This window comes from Alligator sinensis, unplaced genomic scaffold (assembly GCF_000455745.1).
Source record: "Alligator sinensis unplaced genomic scaffold, ASM45574v1 scaffold1304_1, whole genome shotgun sequence".
Lineage (NCBI taxonomy): Eukaryota > Metazoa > Chordata > Crocodylia > Alligatoridae > Alligator > Alligator sinensis.
This window is the reverse complement of record NW_005842920.1, coordinates 70,154-84,097: the sequence shown is the minus strand read 5'-3', so window position 1 is coordinate 84,097 and position 13,944 is coordinate 70,154. Positions and strand designations below refer to the sequence as shown.

At 41.2% G+C, this 13,944-nt stretch overlaps 1 long non-coding RNA gene across 3 annotated transcripts in view; it reads left to right on the top strand.

Annotated features, from left to right (window-relative positions):
- Nucleotides 1-3,981: 3,981 nt before the first annotated feature.
- Nucleotides 3,982-13,944, top strand: part of LOC112548096 — a 35,009-nt gene continuing 25,046 nt past the window's right edge. For 2 of the 3 annotated variants that reach the window (XR_003091891.1, XR_003091892.1), the window contains exons 1-4: nt 3,982-5,479; nt 5,707-5,787; nt 5,908-6,024; nt 8,338-8,643. This is a non-coding gene — a long non-coding RNA (uncharacterized LOC112548096). The remainder of the gene's footprint in view (nt 5,480-5,706; nt 5,788-5,907; nt 6,025-8,337; nt 8,644-13,944) is intronic. The other variant, XR_003091893.1, reaches the window with a different exon arrangement.

The following is a 13,944-nucleotide window of genomic DNA, read 5'->3' as shown; positions in this document are numbered from 1 at the left end:
CTGTGTAACATTTCAAAACTAAGTATGATATGCCAGTGACAGCTTTAAAAAAAAGCAAAAAGACTCTTAAATTTAAATGAGAGTAATAAAAATACAAATAACCAACAGGCTGAGTCTGATGTGAGGAGTATCTGAAAGTCTTATTGTTTAAATTTATTTCATATCAATCCCGTTGATTTCAATACTCTGTGTCATAATTTTTTATAGCACCTCCAAGTTTGGTAGGCATTTCACATAAGATTTAGACCTTGCCTAAGAAAGTTTATAATCTGAATTTCAAACATGACACAAAGGATGAAGGAGGAAAATAATATAGGAAGAGTACGATTATTACAGCAGGTGGTACTGGATGTGTTCCTGTGATCAGAAATTAGGTGTGTATGTGCTCTGTTTACTGCACCTTCTTTCACTGAGTTTCTTTAGATACATTTAGAATTAAAGGGAGCCACCATTAAACTTAGTGCCATCTTAATTGCCTCAATTGAACAAAATGCCGGGCTTTTTGAAACAGAAACAGACAATGGATAAAATCCTGGCTCCATTAAAATCAATGGCAAAATCTCATTGGCTTCAAAGGAACCAAGATTTCACCTACTATGTATTAATAATTTGCATCAACCATATAGTCTGTGAATTATGTTTAAAGGAACTGAAATTACAGGTTATTCATATTTGTTGCTAGCTTTTTCTGCTGAAAATGGAAGATAATATGCAAATGTAAATTAAGGCACATGAAATCCATGTTGCATTTCAATTCCCTTGTAACTTCTAACTATAAAATAGCATACTAGTGTAAAAAGTACAGTAGTTGGTATATATATAGTGTACGTAACTGAGAATACCAGGTCTGGTCTAAAGTAAACCACTGGAAGAAAAGACATTTTAAGTCAAGGGTACCCACGTGAGTCACAATTCATATCCATCTTCAGAGACCTTAAAACTGTGCGTTCTTATGTATCACACCCATACAGTGCTTAGTACAAGAGATGGGTGAAGTAGGGCAAGTCAGCATTAACTATCTACTCCTTGGTTTTGTATGTTTAGTGTTATTTAAGTATATCTTTAATTTTAATTTCCCTTTTTAAGCAGCAGCATCATAATGTACTATGAAGGGACTTTTTATCTGATCATAAATAAAAGCAGAAAAATATTTTTTATTATGAGAGCGAGAGACACTAAGAAGCCACCTGACTTTCAGCCATCCCCACACACAGCTTTCCCCAGACATCTTTCTGACCCATTTACTCCTTCAGACTAGAATGAAACCAGTCCTTCGTAAATATTACATTTGCAACCTTTTGATGAAATACTGGACAATGTTCCACCTACACAGAGATAATTCTTTTTAAACACTATTTTATATACAGCTGAAAATTGGATTACAGTAGGGTGTAAATTTAAAAGGCAATACCTATTCCCGAGTAATTACATTCTTTTATTCCAGAAAAAAGAGTGCTTTGTCCAGTTTAGTTTAATTTACTTTGAACGGGGATTAAAGCTAAACTGCACCGAGGCACTCTTATTTTAGAATAAGAAGGTCCACACATGGAATTTTCAGGAATAAGCTATTCCTATAAAATGATTCCAGAATCCCTCCACATGTAAACAAGCCATTAGCTAATGTTTAACCCTGTAGTGTGCAACATGTAAATCTTGACGTGTGAAGAGCCACTGCCATTTTAGGGATTTTATGTTCTCATTAGGCTGTATCCCTTGTTTGGATATTTGTGTGCTACTCCAACTGAAGTCAGATGTTGAATGGGTATATGCCAAGGCAGAATAGAGAATATTTTGGAAGCATTATTTTAGGGAAAGTAATCCATGATGGAAATAGTTATAAAAATTAGCTGAAGGACATGGTTAGTATAACAGTGGTTTTTCTAGCTCACTGAACCTATCTATCTGATTTGAGCCCTATACTTTTCCCAAAAAGGAAAAAAATGGCCTCTGTGTGTATGTTTTAAGTGCTCAAACCTTCCCTCCTCCCAATAAATTGCTTTTTTGCTTATAGTTCTTTTAGAACTAAAAACAACTAAACTGATTTATGTTAAGTCTGGGAGGGGGAAGGGGATTGCATCCCTGCATAGTGCTTACTTATATATTAGGCTTCATGCATGGTGTGAATTTAAATGGCTGAGCAATAGACCCCTCAAAAATGTGTGTTTACAATCAAAAAACCAACTGATCCTTAACTACAGCAACCTTGGTTAGTACGGTTTAATATATACCAGATACAGTCCATTAAACTGGTACAAATACAATCTTGAAAACAGTAGTTTCACATTTTCCTGGTTGTAGGTAATTTTCCATACTCCCAGTCTACCATTGTGAAAGCATGTCCTTATTTCCTGACTTTGAAGTACAGCCCAGCATCTGTGTTGCCTGATTGCTTAGCATTCCAAGTTTCCTTTAAGTGTGCAGCCCCTATTACTTTAAGTCTAGTAGCTTCATATGGCCCCAGCTACTTGCGAGTCTCTTTCATTGTTTCACAGAATCTTATCAACAGCTGTGTGATTCTCATTTGCAAGTTACTGCCTGTAGTTATCAAATGCGTAGTTCAGTTAATACTGTATACCTAGGTCCCAGAGCCTAAAATAAAGGCCTGGAGACAGACACTCACCTGGGTGCAACTATGTAAAAATAAAGGTTTTCATGATGAAAAACTATATATCAAAATACACTGCTTTTCAGGGCAGTAGGATTATGCCTCAAGAGCTTGGAAATTTTACCATTGACTTCAGTGGAAACCCTAAACATGTTATTTTAGATTTTAGACTATAACCAATGCACTGTGTATTCTGTCTGTAATACTGCAGCCACAGATTTTCTGTGTAGTTTACCCAAGGTTGCAAAATTGCACATCAAAATCCAAGCTTAGATCAAGGACATGGGGAAGTCAATGGAGCTGTACCAATTCATACTAGCAAAGAATTTGGCTTTAAGTTTCCAGCATATGTGGTTGCAAAAATAGCCTTTTAAATATGAAGCTAATATAAATTCATGAGTCAGCAGAAAGTTTAAAGGAGTAGCTCTGAAAGTGTGAATTGAAAGCGTGAACTGCGCCCATTAATTTCAGTGGTGTGTTAATTTAGATGCCCGGTGATCATATCAAGAAATGGCTATATTAACCATTAAAATGTGAATCCTTTTAGCAGGTAAATGTAGCTAACATGCAGTGACAGATACAGGAATGCAATTTGCATTGGTACTCACAAGGAATGTGAGGAGATGGTGGAAACTCTTACCATACTCATAGGCTAAGGATAATTCATCATTTATCCCCTTCCAGGATCTTCTTCCATTAAAAACTTTTCCTTTTTTTCCTATTGTTTGCACTGCCTACTGTGTTGCGTTAGAAAATATTTGTGATATCTCCCTAAATCAAGATATCTTAAAAGCAGGGCTAACTGGTGGCCAGGCATCCACATGTGACCTCCTAGCTTCCACCCAGCTGCTACAGTCAAGGTTCTGGGCTCTCCCTCCCTCCACTGCTGCCTTCTTCTTAAATGGTAGGGTTCAGCATGTAGTGCCAGGGGAACCCACAGCTGGGGTGCTGTGAGTGGGGACCAGGGTACACAAGGCTGCAGCAGTGGGAGGGAAATGCCTACACACCACAGTGCAAAGGTTCCTGTGTTGCTGCAGCCTACACAGTATGTGGCACTCAGCCTCTTTGAAGTTGGACAGCCCTAAGTTAAAGTGTCAGCAAATGATAGGTACGTGGACCTTATTCTCTCACTGAAGAACCTAGCTGACATCCACATCAGAACAAATCATAAGAAAAGACAGTGATTTAGGACTAGGTCACCATATTAATTTTGTTTTGGTTAAGATTCTGACAATTTATGGGAAACAAGGACAGCATGGAATGTAAGAATCAAGTACTAAGTGCAAGATAGATACACTTTGAATTCTTGGTTTTGGTATCATACCTAATGATGAAATGGAGCCACAGACTTCAAATTTAAATCTCGTTCTAACTTCTCTGATAGATGTAGGTGTTTGAGTCAGAAATTATCATTCAGTTCTTTCCTAATAACAAATTTTCTATCATGTCAGTATTAATTCTGGGCTGAAATTAGATCATATAATTTAATTTGTTTTTATTTACATTAATATTGGCATAAGGAGTGGAAAAAGCATCAGAAGTTAGACATACAGAGATAGTTTGCCACTACACAAATAAAACAAGCTAATGGTTTGAGGGCATATACCATTCTATGGGATTTGTCACCATCCTTGAATTCTAGGCTGTAACGTTTCCTCTTGTGTCATTGTTTCTTTGTCTAGGTAGATAAACAAACTTATGAGACTCTATCATAATGCAAGCAAGATGTCAAGAAGGATACAATTCTACACCTTTGGCCTTAATTTATGAGCACATCACTTTAAAATGCTCTGAGTAACCCTATTATCCCGAGGTCATGCTCAAATTTGGGGATCCTACATGATACTGGGCAAGCCAATGACCTGGCCAGTTACACTATTTGTTCTATGTATATATATTCATAACATTATGGAGTTCAGTGCCTTGGTCACTGTGGCAGGCCCCCGGCCAGACAAGCTGGGTCCTGATTGCATCATGGCATGGTGTCCATGCACTAAAAGGTGGCCCGGAAGCCAGGAATGTGACAGGACACACTGGGCACTGGAAATGGAGCCAGACGTGCTCCCCACCACCGAGAATACCCTGTCACTGCTGCCAGCCAGTAAGCCAGGGGATCTGGCTTAGGCCTGCCTAAGCCTGGAAGGGGCTGAACCAATAGGATATCCAGGCCCCAGAAAAAAGACTGTCTGGAGTAAGCCAGGTATAGCCCTGGTGGCCTGTCTAGGGTCCAACCCACTTGCTGGGACTGGGCAGCCCACACCAGAACCAAAGAACCAAGCAGCCTGTGCCAGGCTGGAGCCTTCATTGTCTCATATAGGATGGGGACAGGAGAAAGTGGACCGGTGGGCCCAGAGGGCACCTGGTTGGGGTAAACCTGAGGGATGGACTGCAACTCCATAGTCTCCCAGCAGCCTGACTGCATGCTCAAAGTGCACCATTGGGGGACCCTACTGCATCCAGCCGCAAATGAGCCCAGGAGGGAACACGTGAAGCCACAGGGACACCTGGCCACAAAGCAGTAGGGAAAAGCTCCAAGGAAAAGGGGGCCAGATAGAGGAAGGAGAGTGAGGGTTTGAGGAAGCAGTGTGGGGGCAATGCTGCCCTGCCCACTACTCAGCCTAAGCCACATTAAGTTAACTTGGTTTCTTTTTGAGTTAGCATTTTCTCTCCAAGCATAATAGGTCACAGCAAATGACCATGGTACTGGAGCATCATCCCAACTGCACATCCAATCACCTGCAACACCAAGGTGCAGCCTGTGACCTACAAGAACACCTGAGTGGAAAGGGGTAGGGTGTAGGGGAGGAGGAGCCCCACAGAAGATGCACCAAGCAGGTGTCCCAGAGCTAGGAAGAACCACTGAACATCACAGAGGTACAGATAACACCTGAAGGTCTTGGTGGGTGAGTAGGCTTAGGGGCGGTCCACCCCTCACGTGGCAGGCCAAGGGCCTGCCACAGTCACCTTTATGCTTAACTGAGTTATGAGCAAAATTGATTAGATTTTTAAAGCAATATGAAAAAAAAATCTTGTGTTGTATATTTGCACACAGTTCTAATGTGTGAATAAGGTGCCATCTATTTTTTACTTTTATTGTTTAGGGCAAGCATTATGTGAAAGCCAGAACTACAGAAACAGGAAAAACAGATTAATTATCTTTAATTGACATCCCAAGCTGTAAGGTACTTTGAAGTTATACAGCTACTGTTTTTCTGCTATGGTTTTCCAAAGCAAGAAAAAAAAAATCTGTTAAGAGCATCACTTGATTTTAATCTGTCTGTGTAATTTCTTTTCTCTTACAGTAATTAAAAGTGAAGAAGCAGCAAGCAAGGAATTTTCATGAAGGTTCTAAAACATGCATTATTCACCTGAAAAATAAAAAAAACTCACCTCTATAATATTTACTAGGTTTTTATGCAGTAAGTCCCTTTAAAAAGGTACATTCTTACACAGCTAAGTGTTAATGTACATTGGTGTTCACATTACATGTAACTTGGTACATTGTAGGTGTGTCTACATGAGAGGCTTACTGCATGGTAGCCTAATAACACTGTGGAGTAGCATGCCAGTCAAAAACCATGCTAATAAGCTACTGTGCAGTAACCATCACAAAAAACCTGTGCTCCAGTGCTACTGTGCAGTCAATGTAGTTACTGTGCACTCAGTTAGTACTTCAGTCTCCTGGCCCAATGTGCATGGGGCCAGGAGACAGCTGCCACTGCAGCTGGCGGGGCTCTCCTGGCCCTGTGCCCACTAGGACTGGCTTCATGCCCCTTGATAGCCCCTGGGTTAGCACCCATGGGAGCCTGGAGGTCCACCTGGCTGCTGCAGGGAAGCAGAGCAGGGTGGGAACAGCCCTATACCAGGCTGCTCTTATTGGGATCAAATCTGCTCCAAACAGGAAGCGCATGTAAATGTGCTCCTGAGGAAGGCTTACTGTGTACAGATTAATAGCACATGTAGACACACCCTGTATGTTTTATAGTAACCGTGATAATGTACATCCTTGACATCTTCCATATCAGGATCTAAAAGTGCTTGCAAATGACACTCCCCCAAGGTAGGTACTTTCCCAAATTAAGAGACCTTTAATTTGGCTAAAGTGAAGCCCAGAGTGACACTGTCTCTATTTAGCCTTAGAAAATGTCTCCTGGAGCTTTCCTAAGGTTCCTAGGGAGGGAAGACCACTATATCCATTTAAGGAGTGCAGCATGCTGGCTAGCTCTGTCAGTCAGCATGAAAAAGTCATGCCACTTCTTACTTTCTTTCTCCCTTCAGGTGCTGTGTAAGACTGGGGGCAGGATCTAGCCCTAAGTAGTTTGTAAACATGATAAAATACCCAGAGGTCCAATTCTCTGCCGCTTGCTCTAACCATTACATACGCATAAGAGTCTGTCCTAAAGTAATAAAAGTAAATGGGGCTATCAAGATAGCCATCACCACTGATGCATGCTATGACCATTTGAAACTGAGCTGTGCTTAGGATAATGTGGATTGCCACTAGACCCATGATAATCACAAAATTAACTCAGTTCTCCACTGTATTTTAATATGTTCATTTCACTGTACATCCTGTTAGATGTGTGAATTATTCCAAGGGAGGCTATAAGGCCCTATTTATTTAGAAGGCTAAATTTTGCTACATTACATTGAGTTAGTAGGACTTTACACTATAAGTACTCCCACTGATTTAACTAGAGAGTACTGACAAGGGAAAGGACTATCCAATGAAAGAATGGCTAGCAGATTCTTAGGCTCCAGTCCTGCATTCAGTTCCATTAGCATCCCTGCAGTTCTCCACCAAATGAACGCCGGCTCTGCAAGGGCCCACATTCTCAATTACCAATTCTCACTGCAGGATTAGGACAGATATTAATGCACTCTCTGACTGCACCTACACAAGACACTAGTGTGCAGTGGTAATCTGAGTTACTGCGCAATAGCATAAGCATTTATGCTTTATGTAACTTTAACTATCCAAATCATTGCAACTCCAAACTCTGTTCAGGATATATATTCTCTTGTGAGATCAGACCCAGATACACTAAGTTCCATAATTAATACTGCAGCCATGATATAATCTCCTGAAGGTAAATGTTAAGGCCTGTTAAGGTAAATGTTGAGACACCTTTGAATATAAGCCACCGCCTGCCATCGTAGGTGGTTCAAGCACCCACACTGCATGCCTTCAAGAGAAATTTGGATGCTTATCTTGCTGGGATCTTATGACCCCAGCTGACTTCCTGCCCCTTGGGCGGGGGGCTGGACTTGATGATCTTCCGAGGTCGCTTCCAGCCCTAATGTCTATGAAATCTATCCCTATCATGCTGAGACAAATGCATAAATAAGCTTCAGATAATTACTACATAGTTTAAGCTGCATGGGTTTGCCATAACTTTTATGTATGATTATGTTACAATGCTTAGATAAATTGCTTGATGTAGATCACCAGTGTAGGTCCAATTCATTTTTGTCTGTCTTAAAAAGGCCGCAGAAAAGCATTGTTCCTCATCAAACATTCACTGAAAGGACAGCTTACTGTAACACATGGAAATGAAGAATGGGTTTGGAAGAGGAAGAGCTGCATTATCAGAATGGATTTAATTGTTCCTTGTAGCCAGTGAAAAGCCATATAAAGATTATGTTGATTTAATTGTTAATTCATCTGACTTTAACTTGATGAAAAATGTACAAACAACCATTTTAAGACTTCCCCATTACTGTTTTCCCAGATGCCACATCACAGTGAGGAAGGTGAGAGGGTCTGCTATACCTGCTACCGAGCTCTACAAGATTTATGTCCACCACAGCTGATCGTATTTCATATCCCCTTTGTCATACAGGGTTCTTTCATTAGAGCAGTGGACCTAAACCCTGTTGGACTTGAGGCACCCTTTGCTGGACACAAAACATAACTCCATAACTTTTGAGAATTGAGCAACGTCCCATTTAAAAAACTAATTTATTTATTACAGTGCTTACCTGCTTGCAGAGGGACTGGGCACTGAGGGCAGAGCAACAGCCAGGCAGTTCTCATGGTGAGTTGCCACTGTTTTCTATATTTCACGAGTTTGCACTTTATTGTCCCAGAAACATGAGACCTGTCAATCTCTTACACCTTCCTTCATGTCATAACTTCCGTCAGCAGTGACTGACCTGCCTTAACACAAGAATGGCTATTGCACTATAGAATGCCAATCCAGGTTTTGGACATCTTGGCTATTTTAGTGCAAAAACATTGTACACAAAAGTGCAACCATTGACATGCATTTAATGTGCATTTGATTAGGAAGGAGGAGGGAATTTCAAGGGGGAAGCAAGATGCATTGGCATAACTTCTCTCTCAAGCAGTAGCCTCCTAACAATGCTTAGACATTTAAACTATCTCTGGCTTCTAATGTTGATTAAGGGGGCGATTGTCTGGTTAAATTCTGCTTCCATTGCTAATTTACTACTGATTTATTTCTCTTCCTCCTCCTTCATTTTTCTCTCTTCCTCCTCCTCCTCCACCTATTTCTATCCATAATGGCATTTATTCTGCCACTGGTGACATTACCTGTGTTTTGGAGATTTCTTTTGTGCATAAAAGATCCGATGCTTGCTACTGTATCATTGCTAGAACAGGGTGAAATATTTTGTTTAAATATTTTATTACTAGAAAGGCAGACTGGAGTAAACTGAAACCAGTCATGAATTCATGTCAAACGTAATCAATTTGTTAAAGTCAAAAAATAAAATTTTGAAAAAGTCAAAATGTTTAATTTCAAAATTAACTTAAATTTTAAAAGGAAAAAATCCCTAAAATGAAATGTTTTGTTTGATGTGAAATAAACAACATGTTTTTGGTAAGAAAACATAAACACCTTTATTTTGGTATGAGCTAAACTGCTTCTCCCTCCCTAATTTTGGATTTAACTAGCAAACTGAAAAAAAAAATCAATGATTCATGCAGTTCTATCTTTGACATGCACACATTTACAATTTTTTAATAGCTAAAAATGACTTTACTGAGTTTGCAAAGGTGTAACTATGATGAAATTTGGCCCTTTCAGTGTGTGGTAGTAGAGTTGTTTCTGGAGGTACTTCATAGCCACTGGACCTTGTAACAAATCAGACATACAGGATGTGTCTACACATGCAGTTAGTTGTGACCTAATTTACTGTGCATTAAGCTAATGTGCAATAAGCAATTTTTGTCAGGTGTCTACACGTACAGGACTTGGCACTAAATTTCCCTCCAGTCCCTCCAGTCTTGCCATGTGCCCCTGTGGCCACTGTGGGGAGCTCCAACCTCTGGCCACATCGCTGCCAGCACTTCGCAGGCATGTTGAAGCCAGACCCAGCTGCCAACACTTGGCAGCCATCTTGGAAACACAGCCCCACCCTCTGATCCCTGGCCAGGCCCTTCCCTGCCCAGCACAGGGGCAGCACATGGCAGCTCCCTCCTTGCCCACCCTGCCTCCATGCCATGGCTGTTCCAGCCCCCACCCCCTGGCCCCCCCTGCCTCCATGCCATGGCTGTTCCAGCCCCTGCCCCTGCCCCTACCAGCAATGCCCAGCACCCCACTGCTCCAGCCCTGCTCCTGGCAGCGATGACCAGCACCCTGTGCTCCTGCTGGCCCCAGCAGGCCCCACCCCACCCAGGCCCCAGGAGAGCTGCACACCCAAGACATGCCAGCAGAGTCCAGGGCACCGGGTGCAGGAGACCCTGGCTGACCTCCTCCTCCTGCACTCCCCACTCCAGTCCACCTGTCCCACTGCCCACACTTCCCCTACCCCCTGCCCACCCCCAGCTCCACTCTAAGGACTTGCACATGGTTGAAACAAAAAACCTAAACATTGGTATATACCTGCATTTACAAGTATCAAATTTAGCCGTGATTAGCTATTTTTGCTGTGCAGTAAGGGCACGCAGGTGTAGACAGACACCCTTACTGTGCAGTAAATTGGGCTAAGGCACATTAACGCATCTTGTGTAGACATGCCCACAGAACTTGATTTTGCTACTGCATTTCTCCAATTTTACAATAACACAGCAATGATACAAAACTCAAAGATGAATCAGAGCCATCCTTCCTACATAAACAACTTTTTTAACACAAAGGCCTAGAAATTCAGGGAGAGGGATGCAGTCCCACAATAGAAGAGAGTTTTTCCTTGCCTGCTCCCATAAATTTCTCAGGTCATTCAGGATAGACTCACATTTCTATAGACACATCTGATCTAGGTTCTCAGCATGTAACGTCATACATCACTATCTGACATGCTAGCCATGCTGGCCCACATTCCATCAACACACCACAGAACAACTTTACTTCTCTCAACACCTTACATTTCATTCATTCATAGGCATCATTCATGCATTCTAACAACAAAACGGCACCAGTCGTCTGTTCTAACAACATAATTACTAGTGATACAACAAGTTCCCCTTGGTGACTGAGATGTCTATGAGTAAGTTTTCAGACTGGGATGTGATCTATGCCAGTGACGTGATCTATTCCAAAATGAAAGTATTCTTAATTAGTAAATAATACTTTAAAATTTATACTTTTTTTGTCCTAGGACCTCAGAAGTGCTTTAAATTCTAATCTGCACAAAATACCTGATAAATGGGTATTCCTCATTGGACAGATTACAGTAAAAGTAAATGACTCACCTAACATTATGCAACAAATTGACAGTAGAACACAAGGGTCCCTGACTTTTAATTCACTGTACTAAATCACAGTACCTTCCAAAATGACTAAGTATTGGTTTGGCAAAAGACTCATTGTTCTCACCATCAAGTAGATTGCTAATATCTTTCTAATGAGTCATCCTCACCGCTTTAATGGACTTCAAATATTAAAAATCTATAGATAATCAATAAGGCATTTTGGAAGTCAGAACAAATTGTGGGGGGTTTTTTCTGGAGACCAATGAAATAAAAATATTTGGTATTATTGATCCTGAATGCAACTCCTTGGAAGATATTCAGTCTTCGGGGAACTGGCTGTATTTGTGCAGTAATCTGATGCCACAGATTCCATGTAATACCATTGTGTTAATGTCATTGCTGCTATACTCACTACACCTTATTTCTGCTACTGGAGTTGAATTTCAGCTTCTCCACTTCATGCTGAAGCACTGAAAGCCAAGTGGATCAAGTCTGCTGCAAGTGATCTGGGTCACTGCCACACAAATTCAAGCTGTACTGCTACAGGCATGGAAAGAAAGCATTTCCTTACCTACAGAAAGGAAATGCTTGCCAGATTTGACCTTGCTGTAGACAGCATGTTTGGGAGAGTCAGTGCAGCTCATCCAATTGATAAATTCAGCTCAGCAGAGTTAGTCTGAGCTCTGATTTTCCATGTTTTGTCACCTCATACCATGTAATCTTATCTCGCTATTTGATATGTATGATAGATCTCAGATAGGACAGGTGAAGTTAATCCCTGACTTGACAGTGCCCATATATCTGGTCTCCACAGCTAAAGAAAATAGCTCATATCACATTGTTTGAATTAGACTTTGAACCTGAGACTAGGGAGATCCCACGCTTATTGTCTGAGTCTGTCAGAATCTGACCTCCCTGATGCAAACAAACAACTTCTAATCAGTGGAACAAATTCTCATTTTTGGCTAAAGGATGAAATCTGCTATAGAATCCCGCTCAGCAGTGCCTGATATTTTGAGATTTTATTTAATTTAGTGAGGGCTGCTATTTTGACTTCTGTTTTCTTCAGGTGTCCTCCTGTTTAACATTTGCCAAGTATTGTTTGAGGATGCTATTGAGTATATGCATCAATTGTATGCTATCTTATTGTCACATGATAGCTTGTGGGTGGGCTTTTTTGTGCAAGTGTGCAGTATTTGTATGCAGTTTAATTAGATTCAGAGCATGGCAGGCTTGCAAAACCTGATGTACGTGCCTACATACAATTGGTTCATCTCTTTCTGCAATGAATTCCTGGCTTGCTCTCCTTCTAACTCTTTTCTCCAGTCAGCTACATCTTCTCCAAATGTCTCTTTTCCCCCTGCCCAATTTAACATTTCCAGCTGTCTCTGGTATCTCCCACAGTATATGTGATTGGTATACAAAAGTCTCATGCTCTAAACATAAACATATTACTTTTCCTCTTAATCCTTCTCACCTCTCATCTATCTCCATTGATATCTCACCTCTCCTACCACTCTCTCAGGTTCAAAATCTTGATGTCATCTTCCACGATTTACTCACCTGTGCCAATCCCTGCTATATTATCAAGTCCTCTCATCTTTCTCATGCACCTGCTACCTCTTTTTTCCACCTCTTTTTCCAGCCACGTAGAACAATGTGACCTATTTCTCTGTGACCTTTTCTTAACATAGCCCTGGATTCATATTCTTACCTAGTCACCACATCTTCCTCCCCAAAAGGCCTGTTAGGATTTTTCACACATGGCAAACCAGATACATCTTTTCAGTCTAATAATTTTTACTGAAGAACAGGGGAGATCTGTATTTCACATCAACATATGTGCCTTAGTGTCACTGCTTGATATTGTCACAGACTGCATAGACCTAAAGAAGGCTGTTTCAGGGGGGAGCAAACAGGAAACCAAAACCAGGGTGGAGATAAGGGATTTAAAGAGAGAACACTGCAGAAATGAAGAGTAAGCTTGTCATTGGGAAATCCTGACCCTCTGTTTAAGAAATGGGAGCAGCCTATGTTTTTTTTCAAGGCCAGAGAAACTAAGGTTAAAGCACAAAGCAGTTAAAGCCCTTGGCCTACAAAGGAGGGGAAGTAGACATCAGCTTCTCAGAGAGAAGCATTGATTTACAAAGAGGAAGCATTGATTTACAAAGACGGCTGTGGAACGAAGGCAAGGGCTCTGCAGGATGTGTTGACAACAGCTGGGGTCAGGGAAGTTTAAGATTGTTGATGTGCTCTCAGCAAGCTACTCATGTGCCAACTTGTGGTTTAAACCTGTTTGTTGTATACCTTTGCCTGAATGGATAAAGTCTACTTGAAGGAGCTGTTTAAGTCACATTAATCAGCTGCTGGTCTATCAGGTGCCCATTGCAGTCAGATGTTTTGTCTTAACATGCTTAGCAATCGAAGACCTGAGAAGGAATCCAGACAAAGAGTGGCAAAACCACTGCAATTTACCCAGGGCAAGCTGAAGGTAGGGAACATTGTCCTAAGTGCACCTACAGTCCATTTGTATGGGACTGCTCCTCCTATGACTATGGCAGGAAGTTAAGAATAGGGAGCAGAGCAATCTGCTAGGATGAACCACAGAATCTCATTCTAGAAAGTGTGCTACCACCAGAGGTGCCCATGGGAAAGAGGGGAGGACAGACTGTAGGGGCAG